Source organism: Pinus tabuliformis, chromosome 6 (genome assembly GCF_031772625.1).
Source record: "Pinus tabuliformis cultivar Carrire ecotype Pingquan chromosome 6, CPIR1, whole genome shotgun sequence".
In the NCBI taxonomy this organism is placed as follows: domain Eukaryota; kingdom Viridiplantae; phylum Streptophyta; class Pinopsida; order Pinales; family Pinaceae; genus Pinus; species Pinus tabuliformis.
In genome coordinates this window covers 445,226,918-445,239,413 of record NC_142292.1, presented here as the reverse complement: position 1 = coordinate 445,239,413, position 12,496 = coordinate 445,226,918, and the positions used below count along the sequence as shown (strand labels likewise).

The window sequence follows — 12,496 nt, the reverse complement described above, 5'->3', positions numbered from 1 at the left end:
GGTGGCTCATTGAAGATACAAATTTTTTTTCTCAGGAAAAGAGAGGTTCGGATCTGGTATGTGATGATTTTTTTTTTTTTGTGTCCTGAAAGTGTACAGTTGGATAGACTTATTCATCAAAGGATCATAAATTTTATCAATCCAATATGAATAACAGTATAGAATCGTATCTCCACGAGTCTGGCAAACTCGATGGATCGAATTTCACCAACTGGAAATTCAAGACGCAGAGTTTACTTGAAAGTGCAAATGCGTGGTCGATCGTTACAGGAAATGCGCTAAGATCAGGATCAACAACACAAGAACAAGAGTGGGATAAAAGGGAAACAAAAGCAAAGGTCATATTGAAAATGTCTGTCAAGGGCAATGTTATCCCACATATTAGACTGTAAATCGGCCACTGACATTTGGACGACGGTCAAAAACCTATACTAGACGTAGAATACAAACCGTGTCTTGTTACTCAAAGGCACGGTGTTTGCATTGAAGATGGAAGAGAATGAGTCCGCTGCTGGGTTCATTGCTAGAGTCAAAGACCTGAAGGACAAATTGGGATATATCGGAGAAAAAGTTCCCGATTCAGATCTAGTCACGATCGCATTGAACGGAATGACTGAGGAATACCAAATGTTTATCACAGGGTTGCCAACAAGGGAGAAAGCCCCTTCATTTGAAGAGCTGACAGGAATTCTGATACAGGAAGAAGAGCGACGACAAAATTTGAAATCACAGAGGAATGACCTTACTCTAATGGGAAAAAGGAGACAGTATAAAGGGAAGCAGCATCAGCAACCGCAGCAGCAGCAGCAGAAAGGAGCCAACACATTTCAAAAGAGACCGTTTAAATGTATGTCTGCTAATAATTTTCCCAACAATAAATGTTTTTACTGTGGAAAACCTAGTCATCAGATTAAAGATTGCTATAAGAAGCAAGCAGACGAAGGAAGAAACAAACAAAGAAAACATAAGGGTTACTTTGTTAAGGAAGAAGAGGATCATAGCCATGAACTTCGACTATTTATAGTCGATTGTACCCTTTCAGCTTCAAAGGGAGATGAGGACGACATATGGTATGTTGACTCGGGCGCATCCTCACATATCACTGGTAAGAAGGATTGGTTTGGATTTCTTGAAGAAACTTCATGTGGGTCAAAAATCTATTTAGGAGATGATAGTGGACATGAGAACAAAGGATATGGTGACATTCTTGTAAAATTACCTAGCGGAGACATTAGACACCTTAAAAATGTTCCAGGAATTAAGAAAAATTTGGTCTCTGTCTCAATGATCACTGATTAAGACATGCAAATTCAATTCTTTAAGACTAACTGTGTCATTAAGGATAGCCAAATGGAAACAGTTGCAACAGGAGTGCGTGTGGGGAGGTTGTACAGACTAGATGTGAAGAGTATGCCACAGCAAGCAATGGCTGCAGCGGGATCGACAGCCAAAAATCTCTGGCATCAGAGATTCATCCATCTTAATTTGCAAGACCTCATCCTACTTCAGAGAAAAGGTATGGTCGATGGACTCCCTGTTTTCCATAATGTTACGTTGGATTGTGATGGATGTGCATTAGGGAAAATGCATAGAGAAGAGTTCCGTTTGCATGTTAATAGAAAGGAAAGAGACATTTTAGAACTGGTGCATACAGTCATCTATGGACCTATGCAAACCAGGTCATTAGGAAGAGCATATTACTTTCTCTTATTTACAAATTATTGCACTAGATTTTAATGGATATACTCTCTGAGTAAAAAGAGTCGAGCCTTTCAGCATTTTAAAGAGTTTAAATCCATGGTAGAAAACCAGACAGGAAAAAGGATAAAAATTCTCCGCTCAAATCAAGGGGGAGAATACAGGTTGGATGAGTTCATGGATTTCTGCAAGCATCATGGGATTGTGCAACAGTTTACAATGCCTCACACTCCACAGCAGAATGGAGTGGCAGAACGGAAGAACATAACTCTTGTGGAGTGCGCAAGGAGCATGCTTCAAGGTAAGGGTCTATCAAATGGTCTTTGGGCAGAAGTTATTAACACTGTTGTGTATTTAAAGAATAGGAGTCCTACTAGATGTCTAAAATTCGAAACCCCTTTTGAAGCATTGTTTGGATTCAAACCAGCAGTGAGTCACTTAAGAATATTTGGGTCAAAAGCTTATGCTCATATACCTAAGGCAGATAGGAAGAAGTTAGATCTTAAAGCCCTGAAATGTATATTTGTTGGATATGGCACTGAGTTCAAGGCATATAAGTTATTTAATCCTGTGACTCACAAGGTTTTTGCAAGCAGAGATGTCATATTTCATGAACAGGTTGAAGAAGGAAAGAATGACTCTAACAGTGATTGACACATTCCATTGCTATTGGAAGAAAACAGTGAGGAAGATGAAGCGCAAGAGGAGAAGCAAGAAGAAGAAGTAACAGACAATGTAATCAATGATGATGCAAACACAGAAAAGGCTGAAATAGACAGAATTGAAGTAAGTCCCCTACCAAGGAGATCAGGTAGGAAAACTCTATTATCTTCTAATTGAAAAGCTATGCATTAATGTCAAAGATTTTCAACATTGTAGACCCTGCAAATTATGAGGAAGCAAGTAAATCTGATGCATGGAACGCTGCAATGTATGAGGAAATAGAATCAATAAACAGAAACCATACTTCGGATTTGGTTGAATTGCCTGAAGGTAAAACCCCCATAGGATGCAAATGGCTATATAAACCAAAAATAAATGCAGATGGGAGTATAGAGAAACTTAAAGCTAGACTGGTAGCAAAGTGTTACTCACAAAAAGAGGGAATAGACTTCGATGACACCTTTGCTCCTGTAGCCAAATTAAACACCATTAGAATGCTAATTTCCTTAGCAACAAAACACAAATGGCAGCTACACCAGCTAGCTGTTAAGTCTGCATTTCTAAATGGTGACTTGAAGGAAGAAATTTATTTAATACAACGTGAAGGTTTTTTTAAAAAGGGGCAGGAACATCTTGTGTGTAAATTGAAAAAGGCACTTTATGGTTTGAAACAGGGACGCAGGTCGTGGTATGAAAAAATTGACTCATTTTTTGTTCAGCATGGCTTTCATAGGAGCTTGAATGATCCAAATCTGCATACCAAGTTTAATAAACAAAGGCAAATTATTTTGATTTCTTTGTATGTAGATGATATGATTATAACAGGGAATGCTAACAATCTGATCAAAAAAATCAAACAGCAGATGTCACAAGTGTTTGAGATGAAAGATCTCGGAAACCTTCATTATTTCTTGGGATTGGAGGTATGGAAGACTCTGGACAAACTTTTCTTACTCAAGAGAAGTATGCCAAAAGCTTGTTGGAAAGGTTCGGAATGGAGCAGCGCAGATCAGCAGCAACACCATTACAGCAGAACTTAAAGTTAAGCAGTGACGATGGTACTAAAGAGGTGGATGCTACCATGTACAGACAGCTAGTTAGCAGTTTGATATATCTGACTACAACTAGACCAGATTTGGCATATTCTGTTAGTGTGTTGAGCCAGTTCATGTCAAAACCACTCAAAAGTCACTAGGTCGCAGCAAAAAGTGTGTTGAGGTATCTTAGTGGTACTAGTAATTATGGTATTTTGTACACTGACACTTCTGATGTTATTCTAACAAGTTTTTCAGATTCCGATTGGGCAGGTAACTTGGATGATCGAAAATCTATCACAAGTTACGCATTCAGCATTAGATCTGAGGTCATAGCATGGAGCAGCAAAACGCAGCACACTGTAGCTCTATCTTCATGTGAAGCTGAGTACCAAGCATTGTGTGCAGCGACATGTGAAGCTATCTGGTCGAAAATACTTCTCAACGATGCAAGAGAAGAGCGGAAAGAATCAACTATTATCAAAACTGACAACCAAAGTACCATCAAACTTGCAAACAATCCAGTGTTTCATAAAAATACCAAGCATATCGATACTCAGGTTCATTTTGTTCGAGAGAAACAACAGCCAAAAGAGATATGTGTTGAATATTGTAAAACTTGTGATAACATGGCTGATATTTTTACCAAGTCTCTTGGGCGTGTAAAGTTTGAATTGTTTAGAGGGATGCTAGGAGTTCAGGGTAATCCTTTCTCCATTAAGGGGGGGAGTTGAAAATAATTAATATTATTTTGTATTAATGGAGAAATGGTTACACAATTTGTAACGTATCTCCTTAGTTTAGGATTTGTTCCTAGAGTTTAGGAGTTTAGTTGCAACTCCCTGAGTTCTAGTAATGTACTTAATGATGTAATTGCTCATTTGATGAATAGTAGAGTGTACGGAGAGAATTCTCTTTGCTTGAGTGCAGTCTCCAGGTGCAATACTCACCTGTGAACTAACTCCTCCTTTTTCAATTCAAGTCTTTTTGTTATCAGTTGAAAATAATTAATATTATGTTGTATTAATGGAGAAATGGTTACACAAGTTGTAACGTATCTCCTTAGTTTAGGATTTGTTCCTAGAGTTTAGGAGTTTGGTTGCAACTTCATGAGTTCTAGTAATGTACTTAATGATGTAATTGCTCATTTGATGAAAGTAAAGTGTACGAAGAGAGTTTTCTTTGTTTGAGTGCAATCTCCAGGGGCAGTACTCACTTGTGAGCTGTAACTCCTCCTTTTTCAATTCAAGTCTGATTTTTATCTTTTGTATCAGAGCTCAGAGTAGAGATAGCCTTAATTTTTTTTTAGGATGCATCACTGATTACAGAGCTGTAGTGGCGGTGGAATATACAGAAGCATTCGTAGAATCAGGTGGACTGCAATAACACCTGAAAATAGGTCTCAGATGACTGATCATCTCTTAGCGGAAAATAGGGTTGGCGCAGTTTCGTCGCGAACAGTCGCGCCATTTTTGAGCGTAAGAAAGGGTTAGCGTTGTTTATTAAGGAACAGTCACGCCATTTGGCGCGGTTTTGAGAGCGATAGTCGTGCCAGCGCGCCAGAAAGTGCTATTGGCGTGGAAAATCATGCCTTAATCGTGCCAATTTTGTAAAACGCGTCGATTTTGTTTTCAGCACGGGTATTTCACCTTCGAAAAGCGCCAGCTTCTTTCTCTTTGGAAAATCTGCAATTTTTGCAGATCGGCCTTTGCCCGGTGGTGGCGCATTGGAGTTCCTGATCTGTTCGGTGGCAGCGAATCGGATTTGCCCGATGGTGGCGCATTGGAGTTCCTGATCTGTTCGGTGGCAGCAGATCGGATTTGCCCGATGGTGGCGCATTGGAGTTCCTGATCTGTTCGATGGTAGCAGATCGGATTTGCCCAATGGTGGCACATTGGAGTTCCTGATCTGTTCAGTGGCAACAAATCAGATTTGCCCAGTGGTGGCGCATTGGAGTTCCTGATTTGTTCTGTGGTAGCAGATCGGATTTGCCCAGTGGTGGCGCATTGGAGTTCCTAATCTATTCGGTGGTAGCAGATCGGATTTGCCCGGTGGTGGCGCATTGGAGTTCCTGATCTGTTTGATGGCAGCAGATCAGACTTGCCTGGTGGTGGCTCATTAAAGACTTATTCATCAGAGGATCAGAAATTTTATCAGTCCAATATGAATAACAGTGATGAGTACTCTCTTAAGCCAGAAAAGACATGGTCTATTATCAGGCCAGTAGATTATTTGCTCAGGGAGTAGCGGCCGATGTTTATTTTGATAGGAATCGCCATCGCATCGACTTTTTTTATCCTTCAGCCTGGTTTTTTGGCTTCTAATGTTAATGAAAATGGAAGGTTTGTGCCCGACAAACCTCATCGGGTTGTTTATGAGACGTCTGTTTCTCGGTTTGCTCAGTATCATTCGGTTCGATGGTGAATTCGGGGGCTAGAGTGCCCCTAGGTTTGAAGAGAAAGTCCCTGCGAGTTGTCGTGACAGGTGGAGCTAGCTTTGTTGGCAATCATCTACTTAACAGGCTCATGGCAAGAGGCGACAGTGTTATTGTTGTCGACAATTTCTTCACAGGAAGGAAGGAGAATGTTTTGCATCATTTTGGCAATCCGAGGTTTGAACGGATAAGGCATGATGTTATGGAACCCTTATTGTTGGAGGTTGATCAGATCTACCATTTGGCTTTCCCCGCTTCCCCTGTGCATTACAAACAACACTGTGAAGACTATCAAAACTAATGATGTGGGAATCTTGAACATACTCAGAATTACCAAGCGTGTTGGGGCACGTATTCTGTTTACAAGTACTAGTGAGGTTTATGGAGATCCTCTTGAACATCCTCAAACTGAAGCTTACTGGGGCAATGTTAATCTCATCGGAGTCCACAGTTGCTATGATGAGGGAGCAAATGTTGAGGTTCGGATTACTCAAATTTTCAACACATACGGTCCGCGAATGTGCCGTGATGATGGTCAGGGTGCAAGTAATTTTGTTGCTCAAGCTTTAAGCAAGGAGCCTTTGACAGTCTATGGAAATGGGGAACAACCACGGAGCTTCCAGTTCGTTTCTGCTCTGGTTGAAGGCCTTATGCGACTTATGGAGGGCGAACATGTTGGTCCTTTCAATCTTGGGAATCCTGGGGAATTTACAATGTTAGAATTAGAACAGGTTGAAGGAAAGGATAACTCTAACAGTGATTGGCACATTCCATTGCTAATGGAAGAAAACAGCGAGGAAGATGAAGAGCAGGAGCAAAAACAAAAAGAAGAAGTAACAGAAAATGTAATCAATAATGCAAGCCCAGAAAACGCTGAAATAGACAGATTTGAGATAAGTCCCCTACCAAGGAGATCAAGTAGGAATACTCTATTACCTTCTAAATTGAAATACTATGCATTAATGTCAGTTTTTTAAACATTGTAGAACCTTCAAATTATGAGAAAGCAAGTAAATCTGATGCATGGAGGGCTGCAATGTATGAGGAAATAGAATCAATAAACAGAAATCATACTTGAGATTTGGTTGAATTGCCTAAAGATAAAACCCCCATAGGATGCAAATGGCTGTATAAACCAAAAATAAATGCAGATGCGAGTATAGAAAAACTTAAAGCTAGACTGATAACAAAGGGTTATTCACAGAAAGAGGGAATAGATTTCTATCACACCCTTGCTCCTGTAGTCAAATTAAACACCATTAGAATGCTAATTTCCTTATCAACAAAACACAGATGGCAGCGACACCAGCGAGATGTTAAGTCTGCATTTCTGAATGGTGACTCAAAGGAAGAAATTTATTTAGTACAGACTGAAGGTTTTGTGAAAAAAGGGCAAGAGCATCGTGTGTGTAAATTGAAAAAGGTACTTTATGGTTTAAAACAGGCACCTACACCAGCGAGATGTTAAGTCTACATTTCTGAATGGTGACTCGAAAGAAGAAATTTATTTAGTACAGCCTGAAGGTTTTGTGAAAAAAGGGCAAGAACATCTTATATGTAAATTGAAAAAGGTATTTTATGGTTTAAAACAAGCACCCAAGTCGTGGTATGAGAAAATTGACTCATTTTTTGTACAGCATGGCTTTCATATGAGCTTGAATGATCCAAATCTGTAGACCAAGTTTAATAAACAGAGGCAAATTATTTTAATTTCTTTGTATGTAGATAATATGATCATAACAGGGAATGTTAACACTCTGATCAAAGAAATCAGATGTCACAAGTGTATGAGATGGAAAAATCTCGGAAACTCATTATTGCTTGGGATTGGAGGTATGGAAAGACTCTGGACAAAATTTTCTCACTAGAGGAAAGTATGCCAGAAGCTTGCTGGAAATGTTCAGAATGGAGCAGTGCAGATCAGCAGCAACACCATTGCAGCAAAACTTAAAGTTGAGCAGTGACGACGGTACTAAAAAGGTGGATGCTACCATGTACAGACAGCGAGTTGGCAGTTTGATATATCTGACTACAACTAGACCAGATTTGGCATACTCTGTTAGTGTGTTGAGCCAGTTCATGTCAAAACCACTCGAAAGTCACTGGGTCGCAACAAAAAATGTGTTGAGGTATCTTAGTGGTACTAGTAATTATGGCATTTTGTACACTGACACTACTGATGTTATTCTAGCAGGTTTTTCAGATTCTGATTGGGCTAGTAACTTGGATGATCGAAAATCTATCACAGGTTACGCATTCAGCATTAGATCCGAGGTCATAGCATGGAGCAGCAAAAAACAGCACATTGTAGCTCTATCTTCATGTGAAGCTGAGTACCAAGCATTGTGTGCAGCCACATGTGAAACTATCTGGTTGAGAAGACTTCTCAACGATGCAGGAGAAGAGCAAAAAGAATCAACTATTATCAAAACCGACAACCAGAGTACCATCAAGCTTGCATACAATCCAGTCTTTCATAAAAATACCAAGCATATCAATACTCAAGTTCATTTTGTTCGAGAGAAACAACAATCAAAAGAGATATGTGTTGAATATTCTAAAACTTGTGATAAAATAGCTGATATTTTTACTAAGCCTCTTGGGCGTGTAAAGTTTGAATTGTTTAAAGGAATGCTAGGAGTTCAAGGTAATCCTTTCTCCATTAAGGGGGGGAGTTGAAAATAATTAATATTATTTTGTATTAATGGAGAAATGGTTACACAAGTTGTAACGTATCTCCATAGTTTAGAATTTGTTCCTAGAGTTTAGGAGTTTGGTTGTAATTTCCTGAGTTCTAGTAATGTACTTGATGATGTAATTGCTCATTTGATGGAAGTAGAGTGTACGGAGAGAGTTCTCTTTGTTTGAGTGCAGTCTCAAAGTGCAGTACTCACCTGTGAGCTGTAACTCCCCCTTTTTCAATTCAACTCTGATTTTTATCTCTCTTTTGACTATTGTTTCTCTCGAACAAAATGAACCTAAGTATCGATATGATTGGTATTTTTATGTAAAACTGGATTGTATGCAAGCTTGATGGTACTCTGGTTGTCAGTTTTGATGATAGTTGATTTTTTCTGCTCTTCTCCTGCATCGTTGAGAAGTCTTCTCAACCAGATAGCTTCACATGTGGCTGCATAAAATGCTTGGTATTCAGCTTCACATGAAGATAGCTACAATGTGCTGCTTTTTGTTGCTCCATGCTATGACCCCGGATCCAATGCTGAATGCGTAACCTGTGATAGATCTTCGATCATCCAAGTTACCTGCCCAATCGGAATCTAAAATAACATTAGAAGTGTCAATGTACAAAATGCCATAATTACTAGTACCACTAAAGATACCTCAACACACTTTTTACTGCGACCCAAGTACTTTCGAGTGGTTTTTACATGAACTGGCTCAACACACTAACAGAATATGCCAAATTTGATCTAGTTGTAGTCAGATATATCAAACTGCCAACTAGTTGTCTGTACATGGTAGCATCCCACCTCTTTAGTACCATCGTCACTGCTCAACTTTAAGTTCTGTTGTAATGGTGTTACTGCTGATCTGCACTGCTCCATTTTGAACCTTTCCAGCGAGCTTCTGGCATACTTCCCTTGAGTGAGAAAAGTTTGTCCAAAGTCTTTCCATACTCCAATCCCAAGCAATAATGAAGGTTTCCGAGATCTTTCATCTCAAACACTTGTAACCTCTGCGGTTTGATTTTTTTGATCAAATTGTTAGCATTCCCTATTATTATTATATCATCTACATACAAAGAAATCAAATAATTTGTCTCTGTTTATTAAACTTGGTATACAGATTTGGATCATTCAAGCTCCTACGAAAGCCATGTTGAACAACAAATGAGTCAATTTTCTCATACCACGACCTGGGTGCTTGTTTTAAACCATAATGTGCCTTTTTCACTTTCATAGGAGCTTGAATGATCCAAATCTGTATACCAAGTTTAATAAACAGAAGCAAATTATTTTGATTTCTTTGTATGTAGATGATATGATCATAACAAGGAATGCTAACAATCTGATCAAAGAAATCAAACAGTAGATGTCACAAGTGTTTGAGACAAAAGATCTCGGAAACCTTCATTATTGCTTGGGATTGGAGATATGGAAAGACTCTGGACAAACTTTTCTCACTCGAGGGAAGTATGCCAGAAGCTCGCTGGAAAGGTTCAAAATGGAGCAGTGCAGATCAGCGGCAACACCATTAGAGCAAAACTTAAAGTTGAGCAGTGACGATGGTACTAAAGAGGTGGATGCTACCATGTACAGAGAGCGAGTTGGCAATTTGATATATCTGACTACAACTAGACCAGATTTGGCATATTCTATTAGTGTGTTGAGCCAGTTCATGTCAAAACCACTCGAAAGTCACTGGGTCGCAGCAAAAAGTGTGTTGAGGTATCTTAGTGATACTAGTAATTATAGCATTATGGCATTTTGTACGCTGACACTTTTGATGTTATTCTAGCAGGTTTTTCAGATTCTGATTGGGTAGGTAACTTGGATGATCGAAGATTTATCACAAGTTACACATTCAACATTGGATCCGGGGTCATAGCATGGAGCAGCAAAAAGCAGCACACTGTAGCTCTATTAGCTCTATCTTCATGTGAAGCTAAGTACCAAACATTGTGTGCAGCCACATGTGAAGTTATCTGGTTGAAAAGACTTCTTAACGATGCAAGAGAAGAGCAAAAAGAATAAACTATCATAGCAAAAAGAATAAACTATCATCAAAATTGGACAACCAGAGTACCATCAAGCTTGCATACAATCTAGTCTTTCATAAAAATACCAAGCATATCAATACTCAGGTTCATTTTGTTCGAGAGAAACAAAAATGAAAAAAGATGTGTTGACTATTGTAAAACTTGTGATAACATGGTTGATATTTTTACTAAGCCTCTTGGACGTGTAAAGTTTGAATTGTTTGTAATCCTTTCTCCATTAAGGGGGGAATTGAAAATAATTAATATTATTTTGTATTAATGGAGAAATGGTTACACAAGTTGTAACATATCTTTTTAGTTTTAGTTCCTAAAATTTAAGAGTTTGGTTGCAACTTCCTGAGTTCTAGTAATGTACTTAATGATGTAATTATTCATTAGTTTTAGTTCCTAAAATTTAAGAGTTTGGTTGCAACTTCCTGAGTTCTAGTAATGTACTTAATGATGTAATTATTCATTTGATGGAAGTAGAGTGTACGGAGAGAGTTCTCTTTGTTTGAGTGCAGTGCAGTCTCCAAGGGCAGTACTCACCTGTGCACTGTAACTCCCTGCTGGATTTCTATACCTCTTTGTAGAAATAATTAGTCACATTTGATGGAAGTAGAGTGTACGGAGAGAGTTCTCTTTGTTTGAGTACAGTGCACTCTCCAAGGGCAGTGCTCACCTGTGCACTGTAACTCCTTGCTGGATTTCTATGACCTCTTTGTAGAAATAATTAGTCAAGAAAAACATAGTAAGAGGGGAATTTCAATGTTACACTCAATAACAAAGAGAAAAGGTGAACAACATAGTACAGGATCCTTAACATGAGAAATCAGAGAACTTCATAAATTTGATTCCGACAAAAAAAGCTTTATTAAATTGCAGCTAGATTCGATTAATTTTTAGTGCACAGTGACATCTTGATTTGTGACCAAAACATACCCAGAATGATACCACCCTCGATTTCGAAACAGTAAATCTATCTTACCAGTTTTGGAGGAAACCTTCAGATTTAATCCCCCATGTTTACAGGAAGAAAGCGCCACACAGGCTATTAATAAATATTGGCGTACCTGAATCCTAGTATACAAATTTTGGCGTGCATGAACTGTGGGCTCGTATATACAACGTATGTAAGCAGAAATTAAAATCAGTCAAGCGGACACTTAAAGTCTGATCAATCTTCATTCCTCTCGTCCAAAGAAGAGGGAACTCTACATTTTTTACTAAACATAGTGCAATCTCAAATAGAGGACTTTGATATAGAGAGAAATCTCAGTAAAGAAACTGCACATGGTGCTTGGGAACGAGGAACGAGGAACGAGGAGACTTGGCACCTCAAGCCAAGGAATCCTTAAATTGCACCGCTTGTAAATGTTAAACCAACTTCTGTCAAATTAGTCGGGTTAGAAATAGTTAATTCCTCTCTCATCTATATCTTGAAACGAAACTCTGAAAACAAAATTAGAACATGAAAGACTTAAATGGCAAATCTGCCTAGTATCAAAATAGCCAGGGGTAAAAAGCATTAACCATGCTCAATGTACTGATGGTTAATGCTTTCCAGAGTCAAATCCGTTCCGGATGGTTTCTTATGTGCTTGACGTGGTTTGGCAATTAACTCGAGCCAAATTCTGGTATGGAAGATAAATCCTCAGCTAAATCCAGATACATATCAAGAACAATCCAATTTCCATTTCGAAAACAATGGTACTCTTATAAATGCTCAAGGCATGCACTCTCGATTAAAAAAATAAACCCTCAAGGTATATGTAGAGAGCTCGGTGACTAAATCTTGCAAGACATTTATCCCCATAAAATTGGTCCTCTTTGCTCTTCCCATATATATCACTGGGTTGATTTGTTTGTCCAACGGAAGCTATGATATATGGGTTGTGATTTGTTTGTCCAACGGAAGCTATGCACTACACATTAGGATCTCAAGAA

General features: G+C 38.8%; 1 pseudogene; it reads left to right on the top strand.

Annotated features, from left to right (window-relative positions):
- The first annotated feature begins 489 nt into the window (after positions 1–489).
- Positions 490–6,806, top strand: LOC149259213 (uncharacterized; annotated as a pseudogene).
- Positions 6,807–12,496: the final 5,690 nt, after the last annotated feature.